Here is a 19,354-nt window from a genome sequence, read left to right as displayed (position 1 = left end):
AGCTGTTCCAACACCTTTCCAGGGACAGAGGTGAGACTGACTGGCCTGTAGTTTCCCAGATCCTCCTTCTTGCCCTTCTTGAAGACCAGAGTGACATTGGCTATCCTCCAGTCTTCAGGCACCTCTCCTGTTCTCCAGGACCTTCAAAGATGATGGAGAGCAGTTTGGCTATCACCTCTGCCAACTCCCTCAGCACACGTGCATGTGTTACATTTACTTTAAGAATAACTGTCGTATTTCTTCTCCAATAGAGATGGACACATTCCTATATTATATACTTGAGTAGACATCAGTTTCTGTAGAGTACTATTTTAATCTGGATTTTCTTCTTTTTTATTTATTTTTTAATTATTATTATTTTAGGAAAAAGATGGGTGTGGCATGAATTGACAGTGAAGTGTGGTAGGCAGAAACAAGAGACTAGGAACTCATGGACTTTCCACATATTTGCAACAGATGTGGATACTGGCATCTCAGAAATATCGACACTCATCCACACATCATGGCCATACGATATGCACTTACAGTACAATGTCACCAGAAGGGTCAGGCAGAGCTAAGCATTAGGTATGTCTCATAACTGGCAAGAGACACTAACCCAAATATCATGCCCTCTGGCCACAGGAATAGTGATTTTGTCATTGCTCCTGTAAGCTTCACTCATTTTTTGATAGGGAAAACAATATAGTTGGGCTATACATTGAGCCAGCAACACACTCATTTACCAGCTAAATTCCTCCCTTTTCTGAGTTCACAACTCATTAATCAAGAACTAATTGTCTTTTAGTGCTGCTCTGTTAAACACCATGGGAAAAAAATGAGCCCTGAGAGGCAGTGTGAACCCCCATTGTTGCTGCAGAGCAAGCACAGAATATCCACAGCTGGACCAGGGCTCAGAGTGAAGAGCCTGCATTCCAGTCCCAGTCCCATGGGTAACATCAAATGAAGATTCTGAAGACATAAGATGAAAAGTTTGAACGTATTAAAGCTTCAGTTTTAAATTAACAATTATTTCCCCCTATGTGAGTATTTGTACTTAAAAAAGGGTGGAGAATACTTTAGTTGAGGTATGCTGGAACTGGATTCTGTTTTTTAAATGCAAAAGGAGAAACTTTCCTCATACAGCAGAGAAAAGCATATATAAAATACAACTTGTTCCTGGTGCTGACTAGCTATTTTTATGCTAAAAAATGCCAGAAGCATCACATGGCCTTTGTAACATTTTGACTATGTTTTTACTAGTAAACTGAAAAGGACCAGGAAATGTGCCCAATTCTTGGCATCCATCATCCTTACACAATGGTCAATTACCAGCACAGCCCCAGCCGCTGCCTGTGCCCTGGCATGGGGCTCCACAGCTGCTCTCAATCGAGGGTGTGAACATGGCCACCCCAGGGCAGAGGGTGCGAGAGCCTGCCCATAGGGACACAAGCTGTGCCTCACCACTCCATCCTCCAGCCCAAACAGCACCTCAGCTATGTCAGCGTAGATGTCACCTCTGAGCCTTGGGGAAACTGCACTGTTAGTGCTATAAGATGGTAAAGCTTAAGGACGGAAAAGATGGGGCTGAAACAAATCTCACATGGTAGACATCCTTCAAGCTTTAGCGGGACACGGAGTCATTGACAGTGGCAATTTCGATGTATCATCTGGCTCTGTCTGGTCAAATTGTCATCCATGTTGAGTAAAGTAAAGGCCCAATGGTATCAAAATGAAACTCTGAGAAAATGGGGAATGGCAGCCCATTTATACCAGTCTGCCTCTTCTGCTGGCTTAACTTCAGAAGGAAGGGCCAAGAAGCCTTCTGGCCCAAATCCTTTTACCAAGGTCTTCTTTACCCTTTCAGCCTGACCTTAGCCAGTCTTCAAGCATATGGGTATCTGAAGTGATTTTAAATAACAATGAGATGCACTACTACCAGCTTTAATGAATTTTTATATAGGATTTGCACAACTGTTCCGATTAGTAACCTATATGAACTATTCAGCTTTCTGTTGTTACAGGCTTTTGAGAAATAGGCCTGCTAAAGAAACTGCCCATGACAGCATTTACTTTTGCCAGGCATATTTTTCACAATCTCAGAAATAACCATATTATTATTTATAATTTGCAACACAATAAATATGCACATTTCCTAGTAATTCCTATTCATCCCCCACATTTTCTGAATTGTGGTTGTTTAACATATGCACAGTCTGACGTGGAAACCTGCCAGGGCTCCCCTGTACAGCAGTTGTATAGATAGACTCAATTCTTTGCTATGAATCTGCAGAGCAAGAAGCACTGTGATCCTAAGGATACTACATTATTCACGCATGTTGCCTCTTCCCACTCTCATTCCCCCAGAGCACTGAGAGTAATGGTCTGTAAAGTGCCACCGCAGCCTATTAGACAGATGGCTGAGCGCTGTTCCCCTTCAGATCACTGGACAGAAAATGGGGGATTTGTAATGAAAAGCTGAAAGCTCTATTTCCCACAATCCTCTCGTATGATTTATAACAATCATGGTAATTTAATGCTGGCAACCACAGACCAGAATGCTTCACTACTATTGTTTTAGTAGCACAATCAAATTATCCATTCTGAGCTTTTACAATTAACTTGTTACGTGCATATGTTATCACTTCCTAAGTAGTAACATTACCAGATGGAGAAATTCAGCAGGGAATCACAACAGGAACAATATTCTGAATATAATTCCTAATCTGAGCATCAGTGAGAAGTCTTTTATCATAATACATATTTAATGCAGAAATAGACTTCAGAAACTTTTATGGCATTCTGATCTTTCTCATCCTACTCCTGGAATCAAAATGAAGGAAAGATGGTCTTTAAAAATAAACATATAAAATTCCTGAACACTAAGATAATCACACGGATGTTTAAGTAATCCCCAGGGCCCTTAGAACTTTAATTAATACTCTAGGCTACAAAGACACCTATTGCCAAAACTAATACCAGCCAGCTACATGCACGCTTGTTTCCCATGTTAGGCTTGTGAATTATGGTAGGAGTCCTTTATAGGCATGTGTGACACACCATCCAGAACTATAAAAGGTCATTCTTTTTGTACACCTATCTTACATTCACTTTTCTGGAGAGATTTGTCACCAACATTAACAAGATAGTTCCACATGACTAACATGCAGCTGTGAAGTATACAGAACATAATACCAAACATCACTTGACTTCTGTGCACTGTGATATTACAGCAAGAGGGATGAAGAAAGCTTTCTTTATACACAACCTTGAGATAAAAGATGAATCACACCAAGCGGGCAGCCTAGCTGTATTTACTCTTCAAATAACTGAACGAAAAAAGAAGAAAAAAATGGGGTCCTCTGGTATTCTTACTAAGGAACTTGAATGTTTAATGAAACACAGATTTAAGAATTTCAAATAGGCAGTGAATGATGTTAATACTTTAGTGAAATCCTATCTGTGTGAGGGGAACCCTAAATGAAATGACAACACCGGCAGATATCAGCTGTGTTCACATTCTGTTCTGTGCTGCTGTGGATGAAAAATGAGCTGGATGTTATATCTAGATCCTCCCTCACTGTTCTCAGATCTTAGCTTCACAGTCAGGTTAGTCTTACTGCAGTCCTGACCTTGGAGAGGCACCGACTCCTCACAGGTGTATTTGCTACTTGTTTACTCTGGGCTTGAGATTTTATCCAGGGATCCCTGTGGCTAGCTCTCCTTACTCCCAAGTTAGGTCTGCCTAAAGTGTTAAGGAGACGGCCAAAGATAACCAGTCTGTAGGCACCTGCAGTTGCAGAAGCGTGCCTTGTAGTAAAACGGAGATTTTGGAAGCACTGTCACTATTAGCTACTACCTAAATGCAACTGCAACGGTAATTCTTAAAAATTTGCCTTCTAGTTAGACTACAAGCACTCATGACCAGTTACCTTGCTGCCATGAGAAGGTACCAACATGCCTCCCCAGTGCTAACGGCAGTGTGAACACAGAAAGAGCAGCAGTTTGCTAGCGGTGTGAAGCATACCTGCTCCTGCTCATGCCTGCGCCTGCCATATACAAAACTGGAGGAACTGAACAGAAATGGTAAAGGAGCTCATCTAAAGAGCCAATGAAATAATCACATTCAATATTGGTGTGCATGGGCACCCTAACACATCTTTAGCTGAATAACAAGAACAGGAATGAGACTGTATGTAGAGTAAGAGCAAATACTGATAACAGGTCGGGGACTCAACAGGTTGAACTAAAAGCTACAGTAAATAATAAAACTATTTCAAATACGCTTAGCAGGAGAGGTCAGGTCAGGAAATGAAATAATGCTGTTTCTAAGCAATGAGCAGGTGATTTATTAACAAAGGATATGTTCAACAGAGACGAAGGCTCTTGCCTTCCAAGTTCTTATGAGGATGGCAAGAAAAGGCCCAGAAAAACTCTGGAAAAATGACAGAACACAGTGTGAAGAAATTAAAACTTGTAATTAACTTAAAGTTCAGTACTTAATGCACAGAGACCTGTATGCCAGTTACAAACACCTGTGAACACCCAAGGGTTCACCCCGTATCAGCCCTGAGACCACCAGCCCCTGCCCAACCATGGCCGCAGCAGGGCCTGCCTCCCACTCCCCACAGTCCTGCCGTGGCGAGCTGGGCTCATGTGTAGGCCTGTGGCCCATCCCATCCCCAGGGAGGTGCCCAATGCCCGGGCTGGGGCAGCCCCTGGCTGGGTGGTGGTAGGATTTCTCCTTGGGATTATTCCTAATGGTTTTATAATTCCTCTGTCTTTACCACTGGTTATGTGGGGCCTCATCCAAAAGACGAACCAGCAGAAAGGCCCCGCTGATCTTCATGGGCTCCAAGCTGGGCACCAAAAGAAAAAATCCTACAGCTTATTCATCAAAATCCAGTGGTTTGACAGTTATTACTGTGTGTAAAAAGACACAGGATACTTACAAACTGATGAATGCTGAAGGCCGGCTGTGTTTCGCTCCAGCCAGAGCATCCATTAATCTACAGGGAGTATGAACCTCAACACCAATTGCAAAATAGTAACCTGTGAGGACAGTAAAGATGAGACAAAGCCTTTCTCATCCTTCCAACTACATACAAAGGACAATCAGCTCACGCTGGTGTGCAATACAATGCTTGCCAACCATTAAAAAACCCCACCCTGCAGCTGTACAAGCTATATGTGCTTGTGTAGATGCTAATGTGTTTTTAGTATCTTATGACTGACTAATAGGGACATCCCTGAATTGTACCTCAGGCTGCATCTTAGCCTCTCGCAGTCCCTATATAGAGAGAACACTAGATTGCTCTAATCCTGGATCATGCTGATTCTGTAAAACACACAGAAAAGCATCCTGGTCAACAAAGGAAAACAACCAAAAAACCACCCAGACTTTAAACGATCACATCTGATGGAAAATAACACTCTCAGACTTCAAAAGCTACTTCTGGAGATAGTCTCCCCAAATCATTCTAACTCCAAGTGTACGGTGTTAAGTGTACATGAAATAATACAATGCAGCATCACATTATTTATACTAAAGTACAAACCACCTAGGATTTGCCAAAAATATAATGCATTTGTATCTTTCAAAGCATCAACAGATACTGAATCTGGTCTTAACTTCGCTAGTAGCCTGAAAGTGTTCTGGCTAAGCTAGAGGACAAATGTGCTGTGACCAGATCTGTACTCACTTGAGTTTATAATAGAGTCATACATCATCATACAAACCTAGCTGGCTTTACTATGACAGTCTTTGATGGAAGTGTGAAGAAGTGAAGTGAATTCCCTTAATTTCTCTAAAGTTGAAATATATAAATACTTAAAATAGTTTAAAGAAACGTCAAGTTTAAATAAACAAAATTGGTATGGGAAAAGAACAATGCTTCCATTGTTCAAAAAAAAAAAAAAGACCTAACAATGAAGATAAGTTTTGATTTTTCTTAACAGAAGATGAACATACATCTTACACTTCTGCTTCAGAAAAGAAATGCCAGGATGGTCACTTGGCCATGGATACATGCAGCTTTTCTTTCTATTATCACAAATGAGTTTAATTGCTTATAAAATCTACTTATACTAGAGAAGTACAAATTCTAACTTAGGAAGTTATCAGAACTAGCATGTAATAAAAAAGACTTAATTCAGTCATCAAGATACCTTCTTTTTACTGCAAATACCTTGGAACATATTTCAATTTTCATAGATTCTTGTAATAAGGCTACATTCTATTTTTCCAGCTATTAATCAAACAGGAAAATTACCTGAAGAAATAAATGTCACATTGTGTCTACCTAGTATCTTTGACAACTTCTACTTGAGCAATATTGAGTCCTATTACAGCAGGAGTACTGCAATAGACCCGGAACCAGTATTTGAGTCCTTGGACTCAGTAGTCCTACTACAACACTTTTTGTTTGCTACTACCCTTACTAGAGGAGAAAAAGCAATAAAATGACAACGCACAAGTTTTAAACTCTAACCAACTCTCAGTTCATAGCTGATGTCAGCCCTCTGAGAAGCTAACTGTCCTCAAAGCAGTAAAAAAAAATAAAATAAGTACGAGGACAGTTTTGAGCCTATTACCTTACCACCCTTTCCCTCCCAGATTAAGCTGACTCAAAGTTTAATCTTCACATTACTGGAAGCTTGTCATTCTAACTAATTTTTTCCCATTAAAACTATATGGCGGCTCTGCAATACTCTAAAATAAGCAGTCTAGCAGTGGGTTAGATACAAAGCTACATGAAAAAAGGTTAGCTTCGCAGTCAGACTCTATTTATATCAGTATGTAATTACCTGGAGCCAAAACTATGGGATGACTACAAAAAGCTACAGAAAATGGAAACATATCTATAAATGCTGGTACTAAACGAAAAAAAAATAGCTGCAGTACAACTCAATTATAGAGTAATGGTATTTAAAATTGAACAATATAGTGATACAAGTTTCCAATAAATTAAATAAAAACACAATTACTATGGACAAGCCATCAAAAACATAAAAAACCTAATCAGTTTCTTATAAAATGACTGTAGCACCAGAAATTGTTAAATATTGTCATCAGTCAATGCAACGTTGAAAAAAAATTACTGATATCAAGAAATGGATTTTGGGACGTGCCTGAATGACTCCAATAGTTAATAGTAAGTTATTAATAAGTTAATAATCCCAGTCATAGACACACATTATGCCCTTGGTTACTGAATAAAATATTAAGGATACTTTTACAATCAGAGAAATGACTAGTCACATTTCACTACACTTTAATGGAAGAATCTTATGTACCATAGACACTGCAGAGAACCATATAGCTTTTATATATGCATTTGCCTTGGGTAAGTAGCACTTTAAAAACTGCGTTACAGTACAAAGCCATATCACATCTCCACTAAGAACCAGATCTAGAGGGCCAAGGAAGTAACTACTCCCACTGTAGTGCTTAGTCCAGAAGACTGGTGGGCATAAAGCTTGGAAGAGGGGGGAACTTTGGTCTGTAGGTACCAAGACAAGGTTATGGTACTCCCATCACTCAGAGGCAGGCTTATGTGTGGCAAGAGACACATGCTACCTCAAAGTGTATCATCATTGCTTGCACGTGGGAAATATTTTCAAAGGATTTGCCTCTAGAGTAACTTTGATTACTTTCACTGACCTCAGCAGAAGCTGAGGTAAGTCACAATAAGTCACGGTAGTCAAAAGCATGCCAGATGTTTTACAGAACATAGAAAAATTGTTCATGCCTGCAGAAATTATGTCCAAACCCAGTACAAACACCAAACAAGCAAAAGGGTGTACTTGAAAATGAACATTTATTTCAATATAATAGCAGAAAGTGAAATGTAAGTGAAGTAGCTCATGGGCAATGGCCTTTCCACTCCATATTCAAAAGAAAACTTTATTATGGCACAGACAGACATTTTTTTCTCGCTTTCCTTCCCCGCAGTGCTTCATTGGTCCTGGAAGTCTAATCCCGTGGTAGACTACATTACTCTCACAGAAAGGTAAAATTATTTTGAAAGAAAAAAAAATCAATACAAATTCAATTCCTAAAAACCAGAAAAATCTGAGTAGAATCTTGCAGAACTGTTATTTGTCACATAAATTTACCTCTCTATTTTTATAATGAATGTTAAATTTGAAATCAAATATCACATAAGGCAATTCTAAATGCACATTAAAACTAAATGTCATTGAGTTGGGATTTGGTTTTATACATGCCAAGCTACTGTGAGACAGAAGCAAATTAAATACGATCCCAACAAAAATATTAATACTAACACAAGACACTCGTTTCTTGGTTGTGGATATTTTTGTTTGGGAGGGGTGAAGTCTGAAAAATTATACAATAAAACTGTTCTACATTAAGGAGAAAACAATACAGACTAATAGTTGGAGCATGATTACTGACAAAGTTAATTTGAGTATCATAAGTGGTCAGCATCTTATCAGAAATTCATTTCAGACCCAAAATGTTCATTTGCCTTCAGCACTGTACCATACTGACTGTCCAGCAGACCAGGCATCAGCTCATCTGTGGACTGAATCCGCCTTTGTCTGTTGTGTGATACTGAATTATCACTCCCCTCATCTGCACCTTGTCCTCCTTCTGTGTCTGTTCTGTCCTATTTGGACCAAGTGTGCTAGGGCTTGCTGTGTCTGACTCTGCATGTGCAGTGCATAACACACTGCAGCTGTAACACATCAATATCACGATGTGAACGTCCCAGGGTTAAGTTTCTCTAGCCTGTGCTTTGAAGGGGGGTCAGAGTGCATTGCAATAATTCCAGATTCAAAAGGTCTAGCACAACCATGAAAAACATCCCTCATTATACAGTGCCATTAATTCAAACTCTTCTGCATAAGCATAGCAACTTCTAAGACTTGTCAGCAGAGACACAGACAGAAGATTATGCACTGGAAGCAAATCGGCTAACCCGAATGAGTGCAAATTTTACATTATGTTTCTGCATTAATAGATAGTTAAGCAATTCCATCATTGTAATGAACTTTCAATGAGGTTGAGATAATCTATAATCCCATTGTTGAATCACCACTGTCCCCTTATTAGCTAGAAAGTAGAGTTTGTTTTTCTGTTAATGAAAAATGTGGAAGGCTGAAGCTCAGAGTCACAGTGGTTTAAGATAAAGGAAACATCTGAATTTCCATTGGCTTAAAACAAACAGCATCAGGCCATAAGGTGTGCAACCTGAGTTAGTCTTTTCTTATTCTTGTATACCCATGATATATTTATTTAAATCTGACTGAGAGTACTGGAGATCCACAATCTCCTTAGACAGTATTTAAATAAAAATAATAGTGTATAATATCGAAAACAAGAATGTCTCACAACTGTTATGCATTACACAATTTAGGTACATCTCTGAAGAGCCTGACAAGTATAAACCGAACTTCTCACTCCACAAAATTATGGCTAGGAAGGACCCTTTTTAGCGTTCTGGAGGCAAAGGTTTCACATTCATGGAACTATGAGTGGTTTTCTAAAGCAATACTTAAAATTCTTGGAGCATTTTTTGGGCTAGTTTTTTCTAGCACCAGAACTATTCTAGTTCCGCAGAGGTGCAAATGATTATCCTCTGGTTTAATAACAGCCACAGTTATTTTCAGGTGTATTCTGTTCCCTCAAAAATCCTGGTATTTCAGGATTACATTAATGTAAATCAGCTTATTTTATTCAGATAGTCCTTTTCAGGTAGGCCAACCTGCTTTGAAAGTGGATTACATGCCAGTTGCCAGCTTAAAAAAGGTTTGCTACTTACAGAAAATTGCCTGTTAATTTACAATTCAACAGAGCTAAACAATGACAAAAGCCCTTTCTATTTAAACTGAGAATTGTTCTTTAAGTATGGGTCTTTAGCATGAATAGATTCAAGACTTTCATATCTTGTGTTTACCTTTTGCAAAACTTGAACTGGCTTAGTGAAAGCCAGAGATTTATCACCAAATTATAATTATTGGTCTTGAATGAACTCAATATGAACTGCACAATTTCTTTATTTTTGCTCCATCCTCCAAATTATTTAGGATCAAAATTTGGTAGTTGCACTGTCTCTTTCCTCTGGGTGCAGGGATAGCACTTGCATCAGGTGGCAGAGCAGACATCAAGAGTGTATCAACTTCCACAGTAAGTGGCCTACATACAGCATATAAGAATGTAAGTCCCAGGAAGTTTTCTTTCTAATTTTCCAATGAGTTTTGATAGGTCTGCTCCCAAAATTTGATTTCACGTATTTTCCCTCTGTACATTCAGGCTGCTGAATACAACTCACACATAATGAAACCATGATGTTTTAAGGAGCATCCTGTTAAATTCAACATACATAAAAGTTTCTACATATAAATGCTACACAAATCTCTTCTATTATTAATAACTGATATGATATGCAAGCAACCAATTATAGACCCAAAAGATCACACACTGAAATCACAGAATGGTTTGGGTTGGAGGGATGTTAAAGACCATCTAATTCCAACCTCCCTGCCATGGGCAGGGACACTTCCCACCGGACCAGGTTGCCCAAAGCCCCATCTAGCCTGGCCTTGTGCACTTCCAAGGATGGGGCATCCACAGCTTCTCTGGGCAACCTCTGCCAGTGCCTCACTTCCCTCAAAGGAAAGAATTTCTTCCTAATATCTAAACTATATCTACCTTTTTTTTTTTCCTTTAATTAAAAACCATTTTCTCAGTAATGTTTAGATGCTATTTTATCATTAATATAAGTTGGACCACCACAAATCTTCTGAGGAAGCTGCTATGTACTTAAATAACCTTTTGGGTCCAGTTATGATATATAGCTCCAGATGTAAATACTGCCCAATGACACAGTGCTGAAAGCCAAAATCAAAGTGATGCAAGCACTACACATTCCAATTTGAACCCATCACTGGGATCCACACAAGGGTACTGAGGGAACTGTTGGAAGTACTCACTAAGCTGCTTTCCATCAGTTATCCCAGTTGACTGGACAGTAACAAATGTGACACCCATCTACAAGAAGGGGGACTCACGGAAATACAGGTCTGTCAGTCTGACCTCAGTGCCAGGCAAGTTTATGGAGCAGATCATCTTGAGTGCCACTGTGCGGCACATACAGGACAAACAGGTGATCAGGCCCAGTCTGCACTGGTTTTATGAAATGCAGGTCCTGCTTGACTGACCTGATCCCATTCTATGAAAAGGGTGACCCTCTTAGTGCATGAGGGAAATGCTGTGGATGTTGTCTATCTACACATTAGTAAAACTTTTGACAGTGTTTCCCACAGCATTCTCCTGGATAAACTGGCTGCTCCAGGCTTGGACAGGTGTATGCTTCACCCGGTAAAAAACTGGCTGGGTGGCTGAGCCCAAAGAGCTGCAGTGAATGGAATTAAATCCAGCTGGAGGTCAGTCACAAGTAGTGTCCCCCTGTGCTCAGTACGGGGGCCAGTGCTCTTTAATATTTTTCTCAGTGATCTGGACAAGGGGATCAAGTACACTCTCAGTAAGTTTGCAGATGACACCAAGTTAGGCATGAGTGTTGATCTACTCGAGGGTAGGAAGTCTCTACAGAGGGATCTGGATGAGCTGGACTGATGAGCTGGACTGATGGGCCAAGGCCAACTGTACGAGGTTCAACAAGGCTCAGTGCTGGGTCCTGCACTTGGGGCACAACGACCCCATGCAATGCTACAGCCTAGGAGAAGAGTGGCTGGAAAGCTGCCCGGTGAAACGGATCTGAGGGTATTGGTCAATAGTTGGCTAAATATGAGCCAGCAGTGTGCTCAGGTGGCCAAGAAGGCCAACAGCATCCTGGCTTGGATCAGAAATATTGTGGCCAGCAGCACTAGGGAAGTGATTGTCCCCCTGTACTCGGCTCTGGTGAGGCCGCACCTCGAGTACTGTGTTCAGTTTTGGGCCCCTCACCACAAGAAGGACATCGAGGTACTGGAGCATGTCCAGAGAAGGGCTACAAAGCTGCTGAAGTGTCTAGAGAACAAGTCTTATGAGGAGCGGCTGAGGGAGCTGGGGTTGTCTAACCTGGAGAAGAGGAGTCTGAGGGGAGACCTTATTGCTCTCTACAGCTCCCTGAAAGGAAGCTGTGGGGAGCTGGGGGTCGGCCTCTTCTCCCAAGCATCAAGTGGTAAGATGAGGGGAAATGGGCCTCAAGTTGCACCAGGGGAGGTTTAGGTTGAATATTAGGAAAAATGTCTTCACTGAAAGGGTTATGAGGCATTGGGACAGGCTGCCCAGAGAATTGCTTGAGCCACCATTCCTGGAGGTGTTCAGAAGCCATATAGATGTCGTGCTTAGGGACATGGTTTAGTGGTAAACTTGGCAGTGCCACAGTAACAGTTGGACTTGATCTTAGAGATCTTTTCCAACCTAAATGATTCTGTGATCCTACTGCACTGAGTGGCAAAACTACAGCACATTAACACAGAGCACACAACTCACAGCGTATTGTTGTTAAATATGAGGTTCAATAAAAGCAGATCTTGCTAAACTTGAATCATAACATTTAGGGATTAATTATGTTACTGAGACATATTTTCTACTGGTTTGATACTACCAGAAACCAATTACACAGTATGATAAGCACCAACATAAATAAATAAATAAATGAATAAATAAAATCTTTGGTGATTTCTCTATTGGAAAGCCATTAAAAAGAGTAGTTTTGTGTGATTATGATATTGTTGTATAACACCTGACTTAAAAAACTGCAGGTAATTAGGTACGTCTACTCCAAAAAAGGAACTTCTTGGGTCATAATCACATTCTTTATGATTCCTACGCAAATGGAAATATATTTTAAAAGTACACTGAGGTATGCTGTCTTTCATTAAAGAAAAATATGTTTGGTCTGCAGGATATTGGAGATTGCTGCAGAAGAAACTCAGACAGGATTTTAGAACTTCAAATTTTTAATTTGATCAACAGGAATAGTGTAGACGAGATCAAGGACACTAACACTGTCCCCCCCCCCCTTTTTTTTTTATTGTAAAATACAAAAAAAAAATATTTTGAAAGAAAAAAGATTCTTTCACTAAGAAAAAGAATTGCAAAAACAGGGAGAAAATTATATGAAATTAGATATTAGGTGAAAATGCCCAGATGATCACTGGCTACAATAACAGAAGCCAACTTCTTATTCTTAATTTAATAGTCCCCTCATTAATCTAACCTTAACGTTACATATATGAGCAAGATACATCAAGCATCAACCCAGATGACATTGCAGGACACCTTACACAGCACTGTTTAGCCATGCCAATCTCCAGGGCCAGGTTTGAGAAAAAAAAACAAAACTTAGAAGCCAAATTATACATCATGGAAGTGAGATTAAAAGAATAAAATAAAAAATAAAAAACCAAAAACTATCTCTTGCAGGTGATCAATACATTCAAAAATTTTTCTGGGACAACTGGGTCCAGGTTTCACACAGAAGAAGTTCTCAGTGCAAGCCTTTGAAAACCAATGTAAAATAAACTGAATAAAGGGAGGGCCATATACAGAATTAGCAACAATATTAGGCAAGTGTACTTCAGTTACTCAGTTGCTAATTATAGCCCCCCTCCCTGTTTCCTCAGTGTTGATCTGGTGAGATCAGCAGGTACAAACCAGCATCACCACCCCCATGTGTCTCAATTCCATGTCCCTCCCCATAGATTAAATCACAGGTGACTGATGATTCAGAAAAGATTTAGAGAAAAAATCTCAGTATTAAATGGTGTGTGTTGTTGAGAGGACTAACCATACCTGGTCCCACCTGGGACCTGTTGCAAGAAAGGAATCTACCCATCGCACAGCACATCACCAACAGCATAAATTTTGACTGTGTGTCCCCAGGCTTTCTTATTGGTATTCACTTTCATTCAGAATTGAGCAGGCACCCTAAAAAATTGGCACAGAAACACAGCAGAATATTTGCTCAGTAAAATAAATTGAAATTAAAATTCTGTGTCCTGCTCTTCACAGTAGATCTCCAGTGAAGGCTTTCCTCCTGTTCAAAATCCTTGGCCAGTCTGGCCACAGCATCTGTGTGCATATTCCCTCCTCCACTACTGGGACTCATGATGATTGCCCCTTTTCACCCACAGTGACACAAACCTGAAAAGGTCTTGACCAACTGCTTGCTGAAGCCATATTGATCTCTGTATTGAGTGACAGAGGAGGAGCAAAAGGACTGGTACCACATTTCACCAGATGGACTGGCTCTACAACAACTCAGTGCTCAGAAAAAGCACTTGTTGGAAATATTCCTGGCCAGAGGATGCATGTTTGCACTAGGGGAGCACATGGCTGGCCATCACTGCCTGGCCCTGCTTAACATTGGGACAATCCCACATTGCTGTCAAGAGGCAATCCCAATGAAGTGCTGCTGAAAGGCACTATGGAAATGACAAAATCATTCCTAACACATTGAGAAAAATGCAAGTTTCCATATCAGTTTTGAAAACTGTTCACCACACTAGCAATTGAGTCCTTTTCAGCGGAGATAAAGTCTCAAATGGAAACTATTTACAAAGATCAAAACTATGTGGAGGTCCATACTAGGATGTTGTGGGACAAACAATCTGCAGAACTCAAAAATTTTGAGAACGAAAAAAAAAAATCACAGGCCTTTTAACAGTCTATAAAATCCATAAGTCCATGGCATGTTCAAATTTGTACAAAATGTTATAATTTTCTATTGTATTTGATGTATTTTCCTACGAAGTAGGGTACTTTTTATTAATCACATTTCTCCCCACAAGCTGGGACTAAAATACTAGTCTGTAACAACAGCTAGGAAATAAATGCTTAATAATTGTTGTTATTTGTACAGAGTAATGGCAAAATAAGAGAGGGTTGTGTAATTTGTTCTGCATGTTTTATGACTGCCTCCACCATGACAAGGCTTCTATAGCATACTGCAATAATCCTTAATTTTTTATGGACCTGCTGTAGGTTGAATTGCTTTATTGCATTCCATGTGCCTTAAAACATTTACAATTGCATCCTCTCTCCACTGTGCAGATTAGTCACTAGTAAAGCACATATAGAGCTATAAATCTTGAACTACTCTAACCCTGTTTCCTTTAAGATCAAGAACAGGAAGATTGTTCCAACAACCTGATAAACTTCTAACAAGAAGTTCAGAGTACAACTGTGAAGCCAAAAGAAAGCAGGGATGCATGGAGTGAATGAGGGAACAAACTACCCCAATTTAAAGGGGCATAGTAAAATCATGATCTAGTTCATCAAAAACTGTTGCTTAAACTTTATTTCACTGCCACCCCAACTAAAATCTCCTGCTAAATTTTATATATATTCTTTTCTATTTTCCCACAACGTATCATCTCCCCTGTTGGTGTAGCATAGAGAAGACACTGCCATCATTCTAAAAATGACTCAAAATCAATCAGAAGCACAAAGCAAACAACATTAGGCAATAAAGAATAATAATTATCTATTAACTAAATCTTTACTAAGAATCATTGGTTAATTCTTTTTTTACTTATCCTTTCAGGGACTCTCATTTTTCAGCTTATTAACAACAAATCGTATCTTCCACTGAGCATCCATAGAGTGCCCAGTACAAGGTGTATCAATTCATAACAGTGTCATTTTTGAAGTAGAAGTATAAAAAGACAAAACAAAAACATGTTTCCCTTTAAAAGTTTTTTACTTCCCAACAGTGAAGTAATTCAGTATGCAGAATTATATACCAAAATGTATATAAAGAGAGAGGGAACAGAAAAAACATGAGATGGATGTCACCACTAGATGATTTATGTTTAGCATTACTCGTTCTCTGATAACAGCAATCGAGTCAATCCTCTGACTTCTAATGGAATATTATGGGTATCCCTGCGGATCTCTGCAGATCAAAGCACACCTCCCATCACTTCTGGACACAGCAGGAAAGCTGGCTAAGGTCAGCACCATGGGGCAAACATTCATTATTTGATCTCTGTACAGTAGCATGCAAGGGGAAAGTATCGATGACTCTTAGCACGCAGAGGGGAATGCTTTCCTCTAATGCATTAACGTATTGTTCACATGAAGAGAGACATCTCAACCTTGTAACTAAACCCCATTTTCTGCACAGGCAAATAACAAAAAAATAGTTTTTGAAGAACTGATGAAAGGGAGAGTTAGGCATGTTTTATGTCTCTATTTCTGGGTAGCCATTGGTCGACCTGAAGAGAAAATTACATTTATTTAATATTCATATAATAGTAATTCCCAGGGCCATAATCACATGTAAAATCAAAATCACCAAGTGCTTTACAAACAAAAACATAGGCAAGGTCTTTGAGACTTTAATCTCACGCACCCCATCAGCTGAAGAAAAACTGAGGCCAAATTAATGGTTGTTTGTTGTTTGGGAGAGGGGGGACGGACACAGACTAAATTGATTGCATTAATCAATAAATAAGTTTCAAAGAACTCTTTTAGCAAAGGCCAGGCCTAGCCAGCAGGTATTACATTAACTGTCATTATCAATTGGGACTCTCTGGGAACAGACTTTATTTACAAAGCAAGAGTTCTGGGAATTCACTTGTGTGTTAAAAGAACCTCTGTATTGCTCCAGTGCAACATTAGCGAAGCTAAGTGCTGCTTCATTAGGTGCAGCACTGCACATTTCTTAATGGAGAGCAACTCTAATATTTCCAGGGAGTTCATTGTCATCATCTAGCGTGGGATATAAGCATTCATGCTAACAATTTCAGAAATGAGATAAAATACTATTTGTTCATTTTTCTTCCTTCTTGCTTAATAAAGGCAGTGTATCATAAATGAAGCATTAGCATAAACTAGACAAACATCCTTCACAGTTATTAAACTTTACCAGCCTTTAGCATGTTTAAAGCTAGCAACTCTAAATGGAGCAAACGAAGTAGGGTAAAAACTGCAAAATATTCTGGCTTCTGAGACCTATCTCACATCCTCAGCCCTATTCAGAAAGGCATTGACCACTCCACAGTTTACGATGGAAATAATCAAACATGGGAAAGAGAAGAGGACCGGTATTTCTGATGACTCATTTTTCTCTCTAATATACAATTTCTTTATCTGTAAATCATTTTGCTCATGGGCTGGAAAGATGTAGAGAAAGATACTGTTTCTACTCTCTTCGTTTAAATAGTTGAGGCATTCATATACCAAATACAGTGAATGGGACTGCTTTAAGAAGTTACTTCATTTGTCAAGCATACCACAGGCATTCAAAATTCACTGGGTTGGCTTAAAACTGTGCTTAAAAAAATCAGTTTCTTTTTTTTTTTTTTTTTTCTTTTTTTCCTCCCTGGGGCTTCAAACTTTAGGATTTGCAAAATTCTGTCGGCAACAAGGAAGGCTATAAACGTGCATCATAAGCAAGATAAAGGCTTGCTGCAACTCTGAATACAAAATGCTTTCAGGCATTTTATAGTGACCTGTATGATCAAATGTCTAGAAAGGTGCTGAACAGATATGGAAGAATACAGGGGGTAAAACACAGTGAGTTTTACCAGATGCATTCATCTCCGCTCAGCTCCCTGAACCCTCTAACGATAGAACTATCAAGAAATAAACAACACCAATCAGGAAAGGGAGGCTATACTCACACAAGGCATTTTTTAACATTACTGAGTTTCACAACATGCAAGTGGACAGTGTCCATTTTAAAAAGCAACCCCATTTTTACAGTCAATTGACTGTAGCAGAAGCTTATACTCATCATCCCTCAAAAAGACACCAGGCTTCCCTCTATTAGCTTGAACGTAAAGGCTAACATCACTTTTGTGTACACTCTCCCCTCCTGCCCAGTTTGCAAATGCATAATTAAATATAAATAGCATTAACTTTCTCTCTGTGATTCATTTAGGAGGTTAAAAAGTTCAATTGAATATACAGTACTCATCCAAGTAGCCCATGGTGAGGATTAATTGTATCTGAGCTGTTATGGTGAAAATGGAACGCAAATTGATTCGTGTTGTACAAACAAAGCACTACTCCTCAAGACAGAGCAGCTCCACCTTCAAAGTCTCTGTAAATCAGCCTTTATAATCTGACGCTGCCTTCTGTCCTTCCCGTCCCCACAAAGCCAAGAAAATAACAATTAAAAAAGATGAAATAATCCAGCACCTGGATTGGGAATCCAGCCAAGACAAAGAACCAGGCTGTTCAGTGGGAGCTCACCTTTCAGCACATGTGCAGTCAAGGTCAACCTTAAAGGAAGAAAGAAGCTGTGATATCCAGGGGAAGGAGACAGGCTGGAGGGCAAGGGGGCAAGCTGTGCCAAGGAGAATGGGTGAAGGTCAGAAGATCACCACTGGCAAGTATTCTCCAACACAGCCCCTCCCAGCCACCACCCCCTACCACTTGCCCTACAGGCAGAATCTCCTTGCTAAACCCCGCTCCCATTTCCTACCTGCCAGTCTTCCTCTTTGGGTATATATCCCATTCACTCATCCTTGCCGGTAATCCGAATATCCCCATCTCCAGCGATAAAAACTCAGTGCAAACACGCAAAACGTCCACAATCCATCCCATCAAGAGCTCTTACAGCAAAAGTGAACGATCACCCTCAGCACAGTTTGGAAACCGTACTCACATTGGGTTTTCCAGGAAAGAGCTCTCTGACAGAAAAGGGAATAAACAAGAAAATGTGTACAGGGATCATCCGGAAGTTTAAAGGCAAAACTGTGCTGAGTGAGAGCAATGGCCCTGTGTACCCAAAAGTCAACAACTAGATTCCAAGTATTTTGGAATATGAACTCAATATTTCTTTGGATAACAAAGTTTACAAACCTGAAGTCATGCCAGAGACAAAGAGAACATTTTCATTTTGCAATAAACCTCAGGGAGAGCAAAAGCTCTTAGAAAGGCTCAACATGTAGCTGAAGAAAACTGCCTGCCAGTTTAGTAGTTACATTTGCAAAGTTTTATAAGTAGCAGTTAAGGCCAAAGGGGAAACTATACTGTCAGAAGCTTAGTTTGGCCACCACAGTTATCACCTTAATCCATGAAAAAAGCAGTGTTGGGATCTTTACTGACCACAAAGCAAACAGGACTTTGAACGTTTGATCTGACACAGGACAGTGCCAGAGGCAGAACTCCAATGTCACGCTAATGCTGGAGGTGGAAGCTGTCCAGATCCTCAGCAAAATCTGTTCTGATCACCCCTAACATGGAAATAAAGATGGATTTTGTCTACTTCAGTAAAGCATTTTTCAGGCTGAAGCTTTTTCTAAAACACCTTTGGTTTGGGGCATGTTAAGGAAAAAAAAAAAAAAAAGAGTAAGACATCTCAAATCACAGGGGTTTAAGTGATTATATCTGGGGAATTCCATGATGCAAGGCAGTTTTTATCATTGTTTTATTATAAAATTAAGC

The 19,354-nt window shown here is 39.7% G+C and overlaps 1 protein-coding gene across 5 annotated transcripts in view; it reads right to left on the bottom strand.

The window, feature by feature from the left end:
• The window catches only part of GHR (growth hormone receptor), a 138,860-nt gene that overhangs the window by 102,348 nt on the left and 17,158 nt on the right, over positions 1–19,354 (bottom strand). Inside the window, exon 1 of one of the 5 annotated variants that reach the window (XM_040540094.1) lies at positions 4,932–5,027. The exons of the other annotated variants lie outside the window; for them this stretch is intronic. The gene's annotated coding sequence lies outside the window, so the exon portion shown is untranslated. Of the gene's footprint in view, positions 1–4,931; positions 5,028–19,354 lie in introns of those variants that run through there. 5 annotated transcript variants of the gene reach the window in all.

The sequence above is a fragment of the Cygnus olor genome, chromosome Z, assembly GCF_009769625.2.
Source record: "Cygnus olor isolate bCygOlo1 chromosome Z, bCygOlo1.pri.v2, whole genome shotgun sequence".
Taxonomy (NCBI): domain Eukaryota; kingdom Metazoa; phylum Chordata; class Aves; order Anseriformes; family Anatidae; genus Cygnus; species Cygnus olor.
The sequence above is the reverse complement of the archived record's forward strand: the minus strand, read 5'-3'. Positions and strand labels throughout refer to the sequence as shown.